General features: G+C 65.0%; 1 protein-coding gene across 3 annotated transcripts in view; it reads left to right on the top strand.

The window, feature by feature from the left end:
- The first annotated feature begins 1,791 nt into the window (after positions 1-1,791).
- The window catches only part of CTNNBIP1 (catenin beta interacting protein 1), a 29,728-nt gene continuing 13,572 nt past the window's right edge, over positions 1,792-17,947 (top strand). Inside the window, exon 1 of one of the 3 annotated variants that reach the window (XM_055139444.1) lies at positions 1,792-1,946. The gene's annotated coding sequence lies outside the window, so the exon portion shown is untranslated. Of the gene's footprint in view, positions 1,947-11,387; positions 11,613-17,947 lie in introns of those variants that run through there. The other 2 variants (XM_055139442.1, XM_055139441.1) reach the window with 2 other exon arrangements.

The following is a 17,947-nucleotide window of genomic DNA, read 5'->3' as shown; positions in this document are numbered from 1 at the left end:
CTGATTCCATCCACTGCAGGGCGCAGGGTCCCCAGACACCACCAAGAGCCAGGCTAGGTGAGCCCCTTCTCCCTTCCCAAATCCTAGATTGTAACTAGTCACTAACCAAGAGGGAAAAGATAGTCTGTGTATCATGGAACATAAATGCAGTGGCTGTGTCCTTGCCTTGGAAAGGAACCTGACTGTTGGGAGAGTGGAGAGAAAGGGGCAGGAAAGGGCTGAATGAGAGGCGAGAAGTCTGAGTGGGAGGTCTGACTGGGGTCGGGGCCAGGCTTTGTAACTTCAGTTAAAATGTTGGAAATGAGTGGCTGGAGCAATAGCACAGCGGGGAGGGTGTTTGCCTTGCACGCTGCCAACTTGGGTTCAATTCCCAGCATCCCATATGGTCCCCTGAGCACCACTAGGAGTAATTCCTGATTGCAGAGCCAGGAGTAACTCCTGAGCATCGCTGGGTGTGACCCGAAAAGAAAACAAAACAAAACAAAAATGTTGGAAATGAGACCACACTTAAAGATAGAGTCCCTGGGGGCAGAGCGATAGGACAAGGGGTAGGGCGCTTGCCTTGCACTGGACTGATGGGAACTCAATCCTGGGCATCCCATATAGTCCCCTAAGGCCCACAGACACTGCCTGAAGTAACTCCGGAGTGAAGAGCCAGGAAGAATCTCTGAGCATCACTGGGTGGGTGGCCCCAGAACTAAAAATATAAAATAAATAAGATAAAATACATCGTTCATTTAGGGTCCTGGTTGTGGCTCAGTGGTAAAGCACGACCTCTGCATGCGTGAGACTGAGGTTCCATTCCTGGCACCCTATGATCCCCGGGGCATCCCGTGAGACCCCTCCAAAATAATACATGGTGGGGCCGGAGCGATAGCACAATGGGTAGGGCGTTTGCCTTGCATGCGGCCAACCCGGGTTCGATCCCCGGCATCCCATATGGTCCCCCAAGCACCGTCAGGAGTAATTCCTGAGTGCAAAGCCAGGAGTAACCCCTGAGCATCGCTGGGTGTGACCCAAAAAGCAAAAACAAAAACAAAAACAAAATAATACATGGTTCCTTAAAAGTGCTCAGCAGAGAGCAATTGTCCTTTCCCTAATGATGGTCTCACTTCCAGCAGATTGGAACCGTAAGAGAGATTTTATACGGAAACCTTTTAATCACGCCCTTCTCCCAGAAAAATACAGGCACGGCCCTACACGTGATGGCCTAAGCCGGGGGTGCGGGGAGGAGACCCCGGGCCTCACTGCTTGGAAAGGCAGCAGAGGTCCCAGCCCGACCCGGGAAGACCACGCCTCTAAACGTTGTGCAACCTGGTCCAATTCAGATTTTCCAGGGGTCCTGGAAGACTCCGCTCAGTCTGGCCGTGCCGTGTCTGGAGCCAGGACCCGCGTGTGGGCTAGACTTTGCGCAAGGCCATTATTTTTACGGGATCTCAACGCTCCAGCGGCGTGCAGGGCTGTTGCACCGCGGCGCCCGCCGGCCCGCCCCCATCCGGGCCCCGCCCCCAGCCAGGTCCAGCCCCTCCCTCCCGGGACTGGCCACGCCCCTCCCTACCCCCACCCCGCCCCGGCCCTCCCCTCGGCTCCCGGCGCGCCGCCACCGCTCGACCCCTTCCTCCGCGTCTCCTGAGGCCCCGCCCCGGAGCGCTTGGCCACGCCCCATGGCTCGGAGCCGACCAATGCGCGCCCTCGCCGGCACCGGGCCCCGCCCCATACTGCCCCGCCCCCGCCGGGGCGGAGCCGCGGCCGCGCCCCCGCCGCCCGCGCGGAGCCCGATGCCGCCCCCTCGGCCGGTCCCTCCCCCGGCGGCCTGGCGCCTCCCTCCCGGCCCGCCGCGGTGACTCACGGAGCGGGAGGCGGAGGCTGAGGCTGCTGCCGCCGCGGAACAGGCCGCCGCGCACCGACCCGCAGCCCCGCCGGCCCGGCCGGCTCGGGCGGCCCAGGTAAGCGCGCGGCGCCGCCCCCGCCCGCCGGCCGCCCCGCGCCGCCGGCCCTTTGTCTCCCGGGGAGGGGCCGCGCGGGGCGCCTGCCCCGGCCACCCCCGCCCGGGCCGGCCGCCCCGCAGGTGTCGCCGAGCTTGTCACCGGGTCGCCCCTCGGCCGCCCGGGACCCCGCGCCTGGCCGCGCGCGCCTCACCTGCAGGCGTGGCCGCCCCTCCCCCCGCGGGGCCACCCACCTGCCCGCGCCCTCCGGGAGGCCCGGCGGGACGTGGCGCCCGGCCGAGGCGGGCGGCGCGGCCCCTCGGGTGCGGGGGTCCCGGTGGGCCGGGGCGGTCGCTCACCCCGCCCTGCCCGGCGGGGACGCGCGCCCGCCCCGCCGCCGGGGACACTGAGGCCCGGTGGGGGCGGCGCGCCGGGGAGGCGGCCCGGAGGCTGTCCCGAGGTCCTGCCGCCCGGGCCTTGACCCTCGGGCCCCGCGCTGACCGCCCCGCTGTGGCTTCCTGGCTCCGCGGCCCGGGGTACCGGTCGCTCCGGCCGCCCGGCCGCCGGGTGCCCTCCGAGTTACAGCGGGACTTGGCGGCATCCGCGCCCGAGGTGTCAACCGCGGTTTCCTGGCCGAGTGGTCCTCTGCAGGGGCAAGGGCCGGCGCTTGGGTGGCGCCTGGCACCAGGCCTGGGGCCGCAGGGGTTAGGCCACCTCTGTCTGCCCGGGGCTGGGGAGTGGGGAGAACTAGTGCCCGGGTACATCCCAAGGAGCCTTTGAGATTGAAAGCAGGATGGGGAGAGCTCATTTAAATTTGTTTGTGGTTGGGGGGGGGCACACCTGGCCACTGCGCAGGGTGGAGCCTCCACCTGCCTGCCTGCCGTAGGTAAATCGAGTGCTCCAGCCCACGAGCCCATCCCTGGGCCTCATCTGAGTTGTCCCTTCACCTCTCTGGTGGGGCTGCAGCCGCTGGATTCCCCAGAGCAAGGGGAGAAGCCTGGATACCAGTTTGGAGAGTGCTGGTGGGTCGGGGGGCTAGGGGAGTGGGGTAGAGGCAGCTGAGAGCCGGAAAGTTCGACTTCAGGGGACAGCATCCAGGGCGGTGTCTAATAGTCTGGCAGCGAGTTTCTAGACCAGACCTTGTGTGGTTGTTCATTTCTTTTTGCTTGTCTGTCTGTTTTTGTTTTTGCCTCACACCTGGCAGGGCACGGGACTTACTCCTGACTCAGGACTCAGGGATCACTTCTGGTGGGCTCAGGGGACCACATGGGATGCCAAAGATTGAACCCTGGTCGGCCGCCTGCGACGCGGATGCCCTACTTGCTGTGTTACCGCTCTGGTCCCAGCTCGCTCATTTCTAAAGCTGACCGCTGGTTCGTTTATAGACACAGGCTATTTATTTCTTCCTTTTCATTTCTGTTTTGCTTTCTTTGGTTTTGGGTCACACTCAGTGGTGCTCAGTGGCTTACTTACTCCCGGCTCTGCACTCAGGGGTCACTCCTGGCCGGATCACATAGGGGCTGCCCGGGCTTGAACCCGGGTTGGGCGTGTGTAAGCAGGTGCCCTGCCCGCCGTCCTGTCTCCTGCACCCGGCTGTTCATTTCTGACGCCGACTGCGTGTGAGCGGGTTGTGTGTGGGTTTGGTGGCCAACCTCGAGCCGGTGGTTGTAAGCCCGGGACTGTTAGGCCGGCGGGGTGCAGCCACCCACATGGGGACCAGGGAGCGGGAACACCAGGCTCCCAGAGGGATCACCCCCTCCGGCAGAGGCTCCGGGGGCTTACGAGGAGGGCAAGGGCAGAACAGGCAAGGGCAGAACAGCCCGGCCATGAGTGCCGGCCGCCTTCTCGTCCACAGAGGCCGGGCCTGTTCGCTGTGGCCGTGAACTTGAACCACTAGCCAGACTCCGGCTTGCTCTCCGGCCTCCCCCCGCTCACGCTGTCAGAACATGTCAGGGCTGGAGGCACCAGGGGGTTCCGGGGCTGCCCCCCTCCTTCCTGGCCGGGCACCTCTAGGGCCCGGAGGCTGAGTAACGCCTTTGAAGTCCCACGGCACTGGGTGATAGGTCTCCTCCCGGTGCTGGAGTGGGCGCAGGGCTGAGGGCTGCCGGGGCCGGCCCTGCTGGACGCTCGCCCACCCCAGCAGTGCGAGTCAGCGCCCCGAGCGGCGTCCCGGCTCCGACCACCTCGTCCTGGTCCTTTCTTGGTCCCCCACTGTCCCGTACCGCCTCCTTGGGGCTACAGCAGGCTGCCCCCCCCAACACACACACACACACGCACACACACACACACACACGCGCGCGGCACCTCTGGGCTCCCGTTCCCTGACCGCCCAGCAGGCGCCGAGCGGGATCAGACACTCGTAGGTTAGAAACGGGGGTGTCGGCCAGCATTTGGCCTTCAGACCAAGCCCTGGGCTGGGGTCTCTGCCAATTTGAGCTGTGTGGCCTTCTGCAAGAATCTTAGCCTCTCTATGCCTCAGTTTCCCCATCTGCTTTCTTCGTGGAGTGGTAAGGGGTCTTTAAGACAAGTGAGTCTGGGACTGGAGCGATAGGCACTAGTGCATCGGGGAGGGCGCTTACCCTGCACGGCGCTGACCCGGGCTTGGTTCTGACTCTTGTCCAGAGCCCAAACAAACAAGCTTTGTAGGTGCTCAGTAAATGATGCCAACCGCCTGCTCTCTTAGTCCCGACTGAGCACTGGGGATGGAGTCGAGAGCACGGTGGCCCTGGGGCGGCAGGCGTGTCTGGGCGAAGTTTTTGTACTAGGGGGAGAGGTGGCAGGTAACTGAGTGGGCAGAAGGACATAGGTCAGTGCAGAGCGCCAGGGGACAGCAGGGTGATGGACAGTGACTCGGGGTGGCAGTGCAGCCCCCTGGCATGGGGTGGGGGGGTCTGTTTTGCCCCTCGAGTCCAGACAGTGGGAGAGCGTGCACACTTTTCCCGGGTGCCACCTCGGGGGAGAGCAGGGTGCCAGGTTGGGAGTGGGGGTCCTCCCCGGGTGGGAAGTGCCTGGGGCAGCAGCTGTCGGCCCCCACCCTTCTCAGGCCCCCAGGCGGCCTGGGACTGTCTGGGTGTGCATGCGTGCGTGCGTGTGTGTGTGTGTGTGTGTGTGTGTGTGTGTGTGTGTGTGTCCTGCTCAGGCCACAGAGCTTGCCCCTGCGTAGTCTGTGGGTCACTAGGAATCATCTCTTCTTTTCCCGCCTCCCTTGGTTTATTTTGGAGCCGTATCTCCTCCCCCATTTAAAAAAAAAAAATTGGGGCCTCCCCAGCAATACTGGGGGGTTTGGAGAATCCCCCAGGGGGTCCTTTAAGGTAACTTTTGATTCGGTCCTCGGGAGACTGTGAGGTGCTGCTGGTAAAACCCAGGGCTCCTACATGCCCCAGCTCTCCCTGGTTCTGAAAGCGGCATCCTCAAATCAACAATCGGCATTCTCAAATCAAAGAATCTATGTTTTCCCCCAAGAAGCTAGAAAAGGAAGAGCACCATGAACCCACTTAGGGGGAACCTTTTTATAGGAAATTTTAGAGCTTCGGTCAACATGATTGAACATAGAAAAGTGATGAGGAGAATTAGTGACGCCAAAAGGTTTTTGAAAGGTCAGTAAAATCGATAAGGCCCTTGGCGAGATTGGGAAAGGAAACGAGGGGACCGAGGGAAGTCTGGGCATCAGAAGTGAACCAGCTCTCGCGTGGGCCAACCCCGTCCCCACATTGGACGGGTCACAGGACCTTCCGTGACGTTGACCCAGCAGCTGGGGGAATGAACCTATTCTCCAGCGACCACAGGCACAGTTTACCCCAAATGAGGCAGAACCCGGAGACTCTCGAGTCCTAAAAGGTCTCGCTTTGGGGACCGGACCTGATGGTGCTCAGCGGCAGTCCTGGCTCTGTGCCCGGGAGTGACCCTGGGTGGTGCTCACGGAGCTTCTAAGAGCGCTGCCAGGTGTCCCCTGCGTGTCTTCTCTGATGCCCTGTGGAAGTCCTTTTACGTGTGTCGTGCTGACTGGTTGGGTGGCGGTGGGTGCTCTTAGCCGCCGTGCGTCTGAAAGTCCTTTATTCTTCTGCAGATCTGAGTGATGGCCTGGCCGGGTGGAGGGTTCCTGGCTCTTCAGTCTTTTCTGCCCGCCCTTGTACCGGTCACTTGGCTCAGCAGCCCCCAAGCTGGGCGCGTGTGGCCTGCCGGACGCCTCCTGGGGTCCTGCCTTCTCTGCTCTCAGTGTCTCTGTCTCGCCGATGTCCCAGCTTTGGGGAATTTTCAGCTGCTTTCTTTTCTTTTCTTTTCCTTTTATTATTATTTTAACCATTTAAGAATTGTGTTTTGGGGGAATCCCAGTTGGTGGTGCTTAGGGTGTGCCAGGGATTGACCCGGCGCCCCTGTGCCAGGCCTGCACCCCCGCCCTCGAGCCATCGCCCTGGCCCCTGGCTCTTACTTCTCTAGTTTTTCCTTTTTTTTTTCTTTATTTTTCTTTATTTATTTTTGCCTTTTGGATCACACCCAGGATTTTCGGTGACCGGGGGACCCTGTGGGATGCGGGGATCAAACCCAGGCTGACTGCGTGCAAGGCAAACGCCCTACCCGCTGTACTATTGCTCTGGCAGTTTTGGGGGGTGTGTTTATTTGTTTTTGTTTTGGGGCCATACTCGGCAATGCTCAGGGATCACTCCTGGCAGTGCTTGGGGGAGCTTACGGGATGCCGGGGACCCAACTTGGGTTGGCAGCGTGCAAGGCAAACGCCCTTCCTGCTGTGCTGTCTCTCCGCGCTCTATTTCTCTGACTTTCATAACTGGGCCACCCTTGGCGCGGTGCTGCCGCTGAGAAGGGACGACCACAAGGGCCAGGCCGGAAGCGCCTGAGCTTCCTCCCTTCCTCGGCCACTAGAGCCGAGACTGGGTCTGTCACAGCCAGCAGACGGACAGACGAGCAGACGCGGACCCACAGCGACCCGAGCCACACGGAAGCCCCTCAGGGACCGGCAGGGCATCGCTGCCCTCTCCCGGGGTGTGGACGGCGGCGCGGATGCCACACGGGGTCTAGCAGTGCGGAGGGGAAAGAGGAGGCCGAGGGGACTCGAGGCCTGGCCCTGCGTGGGGATCAAACTCGACGGGACACGTGTGTCGGACGTGTGCCCTGCGCCCTGCGCTGTGGCCCTGGCTGTGACTTCTTCGCGCTAGAGCCCTGCCTCTCGCCCGGGCCCCTGCTGAGAGCTTGTCCCCCTCGCAGCTGTGCTCTGCCCCTGCTTCCTGCCGCTCTCTTTGACGGCCCAGCCCCACTTTTTGCTGCTTCCGATTCTGTCTTCTTGCTGGTGTTGAGGAGCGATGTCTTTTTAAATTTATTTTGATTTTTCTGTGGCCCCAGGAATCGAACCCAGGGCATCACACACATTCACCCGGTTTCCACCACTTTACCTGTAAGCTCCCCATCCCGTTTCAGCCCCTTCCGAGTCCCTGTCACGCGGGGGCTCACGCATGCTCCACGGTCTGATTTCTGTTTGGGTTTTCTCAAACGTCCCCCCGCTCCCCTGTCCTTGTTGATAGCTGCTGACCGTCGGCCCCCGCGCACACTGCAGGCGGCCCCACTGGCACTCTTGCTACTTGGTCATTTCCCAGGCCTGGGGCGTCTCGTAGCGGGAGCCCGTCACGGCCCGGGGCTCCCCCTCGAAGCCTGACCTGGGGGTGACCCGGATGTCTTGGTCTCGTCCCACGGGCCCGACTCCCGCAGTGCCACCAGGTCCGGGCAGGTCTGGGCAGCGAGCAAGGGTGCACGGTCATCAGTTCCTGGGGCCACCCGTGAGTCACGATTGAGCAGGCCTGTGGGCAGTGCCGGGCCTCAAGGTCGCCAAGGTCGCCAAGGTCGCCAGTGCCCAGAGCCACCGAGCTGCTGTCCAGAAGCAGCGACACAGACCAGGCAGGGCCGAGGCTGGCTGGTCCCTGTGATGGGGTCGGGAGGGGGCTCGGGCCTCGGTCCCAGCCGGTGACAGGGACGCACCCGGGGGCTGGCAGCCCGGGCGCGGGGGTCCCTCGCTGACCCTCGGGCGTGGCTGGCTGACAGCGGGGCCGTGTAGCAGGGACAGGCCTGTGGGGGCCAGGAGGAGGCCCTGCGGGTCCCCTCGGCCTCCTCTTTCCCCTCCGCACTGCTAGACCCCGTGTGGCATCCGCGCCGCCGTCCGCACCCCGGGAGAGGGCAGCGATGCCCTGCCGGTCCCTGAGGGGCTTCTGTGTGGCGCGGGTCGCTGTGGGTCCGCGTCTGCTCGTCTGTCCGTCTGCTGGCCGTGACAGACCCAGTCTCGGCTCTAGTGGCCGAGGAAGGGAGGAAGCTCAGGCGCTTCCGGCCTGGCCCTTGTGGTCGTCCCTTCTCAGGGGCAGCTTCCAGAGACGCCGGGGTGGTGGGGGATGTGCCTCGGGGCCTTGGCCCTGCTGCCCCCAGGTGGCATCGTGGGGCCCCCAGCCATGCGGCACGGCCCCCTCCTCTGGGGGTCTGCATTGAGGCTGGGCGCTCGGCCACACTCAGCCCCCTGTGCCTTCTGCGGCCTGGAGCACTGTGGCCCGAGCAAGCGGCCTCTGGGCTGGGCTGGGCGGACTCAGGGGCTCCGCGGAGCACCCAGGGGAATGGCTCAGGCCTCCCACGGGCCCAATGTGGTCCCTGGGGGTCGGCAGGACCTGGTGACGCAAGTCGCTTCCGGGGCATTTTATGGTGGGGCGGGAAGTGCCAGTCACCAGAAGTCACCGTCGCCTCGTAAAGACAAGGCCGAGATGGGCGCCTGTTTCCCATGGGGCCGGGCCAGGAGGCGCCTGCCCGAGGGAGCCCAGGGGAGCGCTGGGGCCCGGCTGCCCGTCCGCGTCGGCCGCCCTCCCCCCGCCGTCTGCTCGGAGCTGTGGCCCGTTGGTGCCGAGCCCAGGACGGTGAAGAGCCTTGTGTGCCATCAGCCCTTGGGGGCAGGCTCTGAGCACCGCTGCACGAGTCTCGGCGGGGGCAGGGAGGAGCGCGTTCCCCGGGGCCTCTGCTGGGCTAGGACCCTCCTCCCCCCATCGCGCCTGACCTGGGCGGGCTCATTAGCCGCCCTCTGCCTCACTTTACCCAACTGTAAGTGGGATAATGGCGCCGGTGCCGCTGGAGCCAGATGCTTTTGAACTCCCTCATGAAAGGGCGCTGCCCGCCACTGCGCTGCGGGTTATTACAGGCCTGTCACGGCCGGTCCGCTGCGGGCTCGTTAACGGGGAGACGGCAGCCCGGGGCGGAGCCGGACCCAGCAGCTTCTCCCTGGCCCAGGTTCCTCTTGCTTTTTGGGGGGCCCTGTGGTGGGTTTGGTGTCCGGGCCACGCCCGGCAGGGTCGGGACTCACTCTTGGCTCAGGGATCGCTCTTGGCAGGGCTTGGGGACCGTACGGATGCTAGAGGTCGAACCCAGGCACCGCGCTTCCTGTTTCACCACGCCGGCTCTGGGCCCTGCAGTGGTTTTAGGGAGGGAGGGTTCGGGCCACGCCTGCTGGGGCTCAGGACTCAGTTCCCGGCTCTGCACTCAGGGGTCCCTCCTTTCGGGACTCAGGGACCACCTGGGATGCCAGGGGTCAGAACAGAGCTGGCCGCGTGCAGAGCTCCTGCCGTACCCGCTGTACTGCCTCTCACAGTTTGGGGGGGGGGTCACTCCTGGCGATGCTCAGGGGTCACTCCTGGCTCTGCACTCAGGAGTTACTCCTGGTGGTGCTTGAGGGACCCTATGGGATGCCGCGGATGGAACCCAGGTGGGCTGCATGCAAGGCAGATGCCCTCCGCGGTGTATCGCCCCGGCCCCGGTCCTGGCTGTCTGTGATCTCTGATCCCTGTAGACTGACTCTACAGCCTGCGTGGGTTGGAGGTCACGTGTGTCTCCTTCATCTTCCCGCACCCGGGAGCCGGCCTGGACCCAGCACTGCAGGGGGCTGGGCGGAAAGGGTGAGGCGGGGTCGTCGCTCTCTCGTCCAGGCCGTGGTGCCTTGCTTGGGGGTCGGGCAGGTTGCGTTGCCGGCAGGGCCAGAGAGCCGTGGGGGGTGCTGGGGACTGGCCGGGATGGTGCCAGCGAGGCGAGCGCCCCGGGTGGGTCCTGTCACGCTTTCTCCGGGGGGGATCGGGCAGTGCTGGCCCCTGCCCTCTGGCCTGGGTCTGAGCTGTCTGCCCGGGCAGTGGCGTGGGCCGCAGAAGCCGGGACACAGAGCCGAGTCACGGAGCCGCCCCCCTGCCCCCCTGTGCTCTCTCCTGAGAGCTGGTCCCGGGACGGGGATCCGGGGGCGCTGGGCATCTGCCCTGGGGCGCTGTCCGGCATCTCCCAGGCGAGTGTTGGCCGCCGGCAGCCGGGTCGAGGGAGAGCTTCCCGCCGGGACCTGGAGACGGGCTTGGTGGCTCTTCCTGGCGTGCTGCGAAGCCGTCGCTGGATCTGGTCCCTCTAGAGCCTCTGTCTGCCCAGCCCCGGGCAGCGGGCAGTGGACAGCGCCGGGCTGGTGCCCGGAGGCGCGGGCAGTGGAGGAAGGGTGCTGAGGCGCCTGGTTCCCAGCCTCTCTGGCGCTTCAGGGCAGGTCCGGAGGCCTCTGTGCTGTGACCTGCCCCGTGTCCTTCCTCCTCCCGGCCTGGGGGGCCTGTGGAGGCTCTGGGCAAGGCAGAGCCCTGGGTTCAAGGAGAGGGGCCACCCGGCCTGGTGCCCCCGAGCCCGTGCTGCAGGGCCTGCTGCCACGCGTGGGCTCCTCGCCTCTGGCCTCTCGGGTTCCCTCCTTCTGGGGAGGGTCTCCCGCTCTTTCATTTCATGTTTCCCGAGGGGGGCAGGGGGGTCCAGTTAAACTCAGGCCCGAGGAGCACTGCTTGCTGACCGCGCGGGAGCTGCAGCCAGGGCAGGCGGGGCCCGGTTCCTCCCCCCCCACCCCCCCGGGGCCTCCGGGCTCCCTTGGGAGTGACTCTGGGGGGCACCCAGCAGGAGAGCCCTGGGCGTCACTGGCGGCACAGACGAAGGGAGGCAGGAAAGCTGCACAGGCACCCCAGGGTGACTCGATCCCGCGTGCGGGACACCTGGGCTTCCACCTCGTCCCTGGAGTCGGGGGTGGGGGGCGGGGGGGTTACGTGCCAGGACCCCAACGGCCTCTGCCACCCCGGATGCCCTGGGTGTCTGTCCCTCACCCCTGTCTCCTCCCAGCTTGTTGGAAGAGAAAAAAGCTTCCAGTGGAGCCCACCCCCCATTTCGGGTTGGGACCACAGCTGGTGATGTTCAGGGGTTACTCCCGGCACTGTGCTCAAAGGTTACTCCTGGCGGGCTCGGAGGGCCACAGGGGATGCCGGGACCAAACCCAGATCAGCTGTGTGCCAGGCACACGCCCTCCCCCGGTGCCGTCGCCAGCCCTGAATGCAGCCCTTTCACGTGGCCCGCCCTGCCCCCAGAGGAACGGTCTGTCCTGTTCCGGCCAGAGAGTGCCACAGTGTCTGGGCTGGCCCTGCTGGTGCCCGGCCCGGGGAGGCCTTCCCGGGGACCTGGGGCATCTGCCCTACCCCTGCGCAGGGCCGTGGGACCCCGGGGCGCGGCTCGGGCCGGCGCCTGCCTCAGCTCTCGCCCGTCACTCACCGGGCAGTGAGAGCCGGGACTCAGCCCGCCGGACTGCCCCGACCTCGCCAGCACCGCCGCCCCTGCCCTCCTGGGCCGCCTGCGCCCTGCCGAGCACTGGCCACCGTGCTTGTGAGTAGACCGAGGCCCGTGAGCCAGCAGCCGGCTGAGCCTGTTCCTACACTGCACTCATTTTATTTAATTAGTCCATCGATCAGTTGGGATTCTGGCCACTGCAGGCAGCGCCCAGGGCTTACTCCGGCCTCAGTGCTCGGGGCTCTGGGGACCCTCCGGCAGGGATCACGCACCATAGGCCAGGTGCGGCCAGCGCCTGCCCGCTGTGCAGCCTCTGGGCCCCTGTGGGGCTTCTCCCCGTCCCTCTCCACGCACTGCCCTCGCTGCCCCAGGCGAGGCCGTCCTTCGTGCAGTTCCGTTGGCCCCAGTCAGAGGTGAAGTCGCTTCCAGGTTTTGTTTATTGTTTTCTCCCATTATTTTCTCTTCCTGGTTCCGCCATCCTCCCTCCCCCAGATATTCAGCCTCAGTCTCATCCACTTGTTGATTATCTTCGGTCCCCGGCCTCGCCCTGCAGTGCTGGGGGCTGGGGGCCCTGTGTGGGCCCGGCCGTGCGGACGCTGGAACCACCGCGGGCCGCGGGTTGGCAGGCCAGGGCGAGGCAGAGCTCAGGCGGAGGGCCACCTGGTCAGTGCCGGCTGTGGCCACGGGGGCGGGGCCCGCACTCCCGCTCTGCACCACGCCCCCAGCCCTGCCATAGTGACGGTCCCAGAAACCAAGAAGCAGACACCTCCTGGACACACCCGGGAGGCGGGCGCCGCGCGCAGGGGGCCTGTCGGCCAGTGGGAGCCGCCGGCCCTGAGTCCGGGGGCTGCCCCAGGGTGCCTGCTCTCCATTCCTCAGCAGCACAGTTCTTGCCTTCTGTTTGGGGGGGGAGGGGGCACCTGGCTTTGCTGAGGCGCTAACTCCTGGCGCTGTGCTCAGGAGTCCCTCCTGGCTCGGGGTGACCGTGCCGGGTGCCAGGGATCGAGCCAGCTGGCGGTGCAAGGCCAGGCCCCGTCGCTGTGCTCGTTGCAGTCCCCGTTTCTGTCCCTCTTTCAGCTTCCTTTGGGGCCAGGTTATTCTCTGCCGCCTCTGTCCCCACCGGGCCTGGGGGCGGGGGTCCCTGCGGTGCGGGGGCGGAAAGCCAGCCCCCAGCACACACTCAGCGCTGGCCCCTGGCTGCGTTTCTTTCTGTTGGTTTTGGAGCCACTCCCGGGAGTGCTTTGGGGGTCCCCCGCAGGTGCTGGGGTCCAGGTGCAGGGATGGAAGCTGAGGAAGTCTCAGGCCAGCGAGTCTCTGACTTCCTGTACTGGGATGTCTGGGTTTTTCTGTTTATTTTTATTTTCATTTTTTTCTTTTTGGGTCACACCCAGCAATGCTCAGGGGTTACTCCTGGCTCTGCACTCAGGAGTTACTCCTGGCAGTGCTCGGGGGACCGTATGGGATGCTGGGGATCGAACCCAGGTCGGCTATGTGCAAGGCAAATGTGCTACCCACTGTGGTATCGCTCCGGCCCCCCGTGTATGTTTCTGCGGGGGAGAGGGCTGCGTTTCCCGCTGCACCCACCGTGCAGTGGTCCCTGCAGGGCTGGGGCCAGGGCGAACACCCCTCGCTGTGACCTCCCCGGCCTGGGCGTGTCCTGCCCAAGACTCGAGAATCGGGGAGGGCAGCTCCTGTGTTTCTCCGCGTTCAGGCGTGCCGTGTGCCTCCGGTGGGTCTGTGAGGAGTTTAGTCTTCACCGTCGGTGGGAGTTGGGGCTTGAGCTCCCCTCTCGGACCCGCCCGGGAAGCTCTCTCCCCTCTGCCGGGCCAGCTTGGCGGGCCCGACCTGACATCTCCGTGGGGCTGGCCCGGCCCGGCCCAGCCCGACTTCCTTGAGTGCAGCGTGAGGACCTGCCGAGTCACGCCCGGCCGAGGCCCGCCCGGGACCGCTCCCGACCTGGGGCTCCCTGACTAATGGCTTCGCGGCTCTGGGAACGGGCATGTCATTCCGAGTGGGTGACGAGGCTCCGGCTTTGGAACTGGATTATCTGGGCGTGCCGGGGGGGCATCTGCCCTCACCCGTGGGGAATGGGGACAGTGTCTCACTCGGGGCCTCCCAGCGGCCCTGTCCACTGAGTCGTCTCTGCTCTTTCTGCTGCTGGCCCCAGGCCCGAGCCCGCCCTCCAGGTGACCGGCTGGCCACCTCCCCAGCGCCAGCCTTGCCTTGTCATCTGCGCTCTGCTCGGGACGTGTGGGATGCCTTGTCTCGGACCCAGGGTCTGCGTCCTCCTGCCAGTGCCCCGGCCAGCTGATGAGATCAGCACGTGGGCAGCCGGACTGTCTCTGTCCCAGACCCGTTTGGGTTGTGACTGTCAGCCTGCTCAACCTGTGGGGAGGAAGGAAGCGGGCGCCTGCGGCTCCTCGGGGAGAGGTTTCCTCCTTCCTAGCATTATTGGGATTGTCGGGGCGGCCCCGGCGGAGGGAGCCCGAGTGGGCCCGTGGGCAGGGCCGGGCGGGTGGCGGCAGACGGGCACCTGAGTCGCCGTGCAGAGAAGAGGCCGAGGGTCGGCTTGGGCTGGTGAGGCTGGAACCCCGAGACACATATTCCTGTCTTTCAGTTTTTCTTTTTCTTTCCTTTTTTTTTTTTGCTTTTTGGGTCACACCCGACGATGCACAGTGGTCATTCCTGGCTCTGCACTCAGGAATTACCCCTGGCGGTGCTCAGGGGACCATATGGGATGCTGGGATTCGAACCCGGGTCGACCGAGTGCAAGGCAAACGCCCTCCCCGCTGTGCTATCGCTCCAGCCCCCTGTCTTTCAGTTTTTGAGGTGCGGGGAAAGTCCTGCCCAGCTGTGCTCGGGGCTTGCTCCTGGCTCTGTGCTCAGAGCTCGCCTCTGGCGGGAGTGGAGCGAGAGCACTTCGGGGAGGCATGGGCCTTGCACGTGGCCGACCCCACCAGGGGTGAGCCCTGAGCGCCCCTCAGTGTCGCCCCCAAACTCCCTCTCTGGCCGTCCCGGTCCCCCGAGAGGGCCTCGCCCCGACAGGAGCTGCCCACACGCGGGCCTGCCCAAGAACAAAGCTGGCTCTGTGCGGGCGCCCAGCGTCCTCGGGCCCCGAGGGAGGGACCGGGCTGGGCTCCGGAGCCGGACAAGCCGTGGGCCCGTCTCCTCCTACTCGGAACTCCGGGGACGGGCCTGCGGGAGTGGGCAGAGCTGTGTGTGGGCAGCGGCTTGAGAGCCTGTGGTTTGACATTTCCATTTGGCCTCAGGGAGGTGCCCCCGGGGCCTCCTGGCTGACCAGAGCAGGCCCCCTCGGGCCGTGGCGTGGAGCTGTGCCCTGGAGCACTGTCTCTGAGCCCCGCTGGGAGTGGGTGCTGGAGAGCTTTGAGGGGGGCAGCGTGGGGGACTGTCCACGTTGCAGGAAGTCTCTGGGGTTGATCTAGAACCTCCTTCCTTCAACTCTGGGCCCGAGAGCCAGCTTGGGACTGCAGCAGGACAGACCCCCAAGCCCTGAGCAGCACCAGTGTGACCCCCCCAGACTGACCCCCAAATTAAAGTCAAGTTTTCTTTTATCAGTAAATGAATTGTGTAACCTATTTTATTTGCCCGGTGTCATGTAAAACTTTCCCAGCCAAGGACCCCAGTGATATCCCGGCGGGCCGGGCACCTGGTGCCATCCCGGAGTGATCCCGAGCACTGCCAGGTGTGGCCCACGCCAAACAGACTCACAGGTGAAGAGAGTTCAGACGTGGCCAAGGCTCCGTGAGCCGACACGGCCAGCGCTCGGCCCAGCTGGAGACGAGGGCTGGGGCGGGGGGCCCTGCAGCCCCCCAAGAGATCCCTGCCCTTCCCCTCACCCTGTGCTGGACAGAGCTCGCCCCCCCACCGCGCCTCCCCCCCACCCGCCAGGGGCTGAAGGTGCCGGGCAGGCGGGACCGGGGCAGGAGCGGGCCCAGGCGCTGTCCCCGGGGGAGCCAAAGCGGAATCTCCTGGAGTGAGGTCAGAGGCGCCCTTCTCCACTGTCCGGGTCCCCCCGCTGGGTGGGCCGCGGCCACCTGCCTCTCCCCCCGCCGCTGGCGGCTTCCCCAGCCCACGCTCCTTCCTGTTTGCCGGCTCTGGCGTGGCTGCAGGAAGGTGCCTTTGTCCAGCCCCCAGGCTGCCCCAGCGACCCGGTCGGCTTCCCTTCCCGGCGTCTCCCCAAGGTGTCCCGGCCTCTGGCTCGCGTGTTTATTCCTAGGGGCCCCCAGCAGAGGTGGGTGAAGGGCCGGGGGCACTGTTTTTTAGTTTGCTTTCTGTTTCGGGGCCACGCCCAGCCGCACTCAGGGATCACTCCTGGCAGTCCTCAGGGGGCCGTTTGGGGTCCCGGGACGGAACCCAGGCTGGCTGCGTGCAGGCCGGCGCCCTCCCCGCTGTGCCATCACTCCGGCCCCTGGGGTCACTTGGGGCATGGCTCCGTCTGCTAGTGTAGACCTGAGAATCCAGTGCTCAACCCTGCAGTGCTCGGTGCCCCGGGGACTGTGCAGTTGTGTGGCCCGAACCCAGGGACCTGGCTCTCGGATTCCGTTTCAGCTGTAGGGGACCCGAGTGAGTTCCCTGAGCCCTGTCCCTTCCTCCGGCCTCAGCCTTAGCCCGGGGGGAGCCGCCCGGTGCCCAGGCGCGTCAACCCCGAAATACACCGCCTGGACCCCCTGCAGCGCCAGGAGGGTCGTTCATGGGCAGCAGGCTTGTCCCGGTCGAGGGTCCCAGGGGTGACCCCTCCCCCGGCTCTCCAGAAGCTGTGCTGGAACAGGGTGGGCCACTCCTGGTGCTGCTCAGGGCCTCCCGTGGGACTGAGTCGACCATGGACGGTCTCTCTGGGGCTCCAGCCCCTGACCTCTACTCTGATGGACAGTCCTCTGGGACTCTGACCCCTGACCTCTACTCTGATGGACAGTCCTCTGGGACTCTGACCCCTGACCTGTACTCTGATGGACGGTTCCTCCTAGACTCTGACCCCTGACCTGTACTCTGAGGGATGGTCCCTCTGAGACTGACCTCTGACCTGTACTCTGATGGACGGTCCTCTGGGACTCTGGCCCCTGACCTCTACTCTGATGGACGGTCCCTCTGAGACTCTGACCTCTGACCTGTACTCTGATGGACAGTCCCTCTGGAACTCTGACCTCTGACCTGTACTCTGATGGACAGTCCTCTGGGACTCTGACCCCTGACCTGTACTCTGATGGACAGTCCTCTGGAACTCTGACCTCTGACCTGTACTCTGATGGATGGTCCTCTGGGACTCTGACCCCTGACCTCTACTCTGATGGACGGTCCCTCTGAGACTGACCTCTGACCTGTACTCTGATGGATGGTCCTCTGGGACTCTGACCCCTGACCTGTACTCTGATGGACAGTCCTCTGGAACTCTGACCTCTGACCTGTACTCTGATGGATGGTCCTCTGGGACTCTGACCCCTGACCTCTACTCTGATGGACGGTCCCTCTGAGACTGACCTCTGACCTGTACTCTGATGGACGGTCCTCTGGGACTCTGACCCCTGACCTGTACTCTGATGGACGGTCCTCTGGAACTCTGACCCCTGACCTGTACTCTGATGGACGGTCCTCTGGGACTCTGACCCCTGACCTGTACTCTGATGGACGGTCCCAGCTCCTGAGAGCAGGAAGGAGCTCTGGGCTTCTGGCCTCGGGACAGGTCCCCTTGCAGCCTGGCGTGGCGTCCTGGGGCCCAGAGCTGTCATTAGGGCTGCTTCTCTGCCGGAGACCCACGAAGCAGGGCAGCTCGCAGGCCTGAGTCACTGGGCACTGGCCGTGGTCACTTACGGGGCCGCTGTGGGCTCCATCTTTCATGTCACCAGAGCAGTGTTCCCTGAGCCGGTGACGTCAGCCCACCCGGGCGGGGGGCACCCTGGGATGTTCCACGCCACTGGGGGCCACTCTGTTGCTGGCCTGCGGGAGGGTGTGAGTGACCTGTTGACCAGAGGAGGGTGGTGGGTTGGATTCATCTGGGGGCAGAGAGGTGACCCTGTGGGCAAGGCACGTGCCTTGTAAGCCGGCAGACCCTGGCGCCCCGCACGGTGTCCCGGGCCCAGACAGCCAGGGTGGGGCTCTCTGCTGCCTGGCTGCAGCCCCCCAGCCCTGGGTGTGCCCTTGCCCCGCCCCCTTCCTCACCAGGCTGGGGGGCAGGCTGGATGAACGGACAAGCTGCTTCCTGCATCTTGGGTCTTGGTTTCCAGAACCTTCTAGGGCTCCTGCTGTGCCGGCAGAGAAGAGGCGCTGCTGACCCTGGGCCAGCGCTGCCTTGCACACCTACAGGGGTCCCGCAGGGTGGGGGGGGCGGGGAGGCCGGTCACACCAGCCAGGGCACGGGACTTACCCTGACTCTGCTCATGGGCGTCACTCGGGGGACCACGTGCGGATGCTGGGCG

Source organism: Sorex araneus, chromosome 5 (genome assembly GCF_027595985.1).
Source record: "Sorex araneus isolate mSorAra2 chromosome 5, mSorAra2.pri, whole genome shotgun sequence".
Classification (NCBI taxonomy): Eukaryota; Metazoa; Chordata; class Mammalia; order Eulipotyphla; family Soricidae; genus Sorex; species Sorex araneus.
This window is presented reverse-complemented; position numbering and strand designations above follow the sequence as displayed.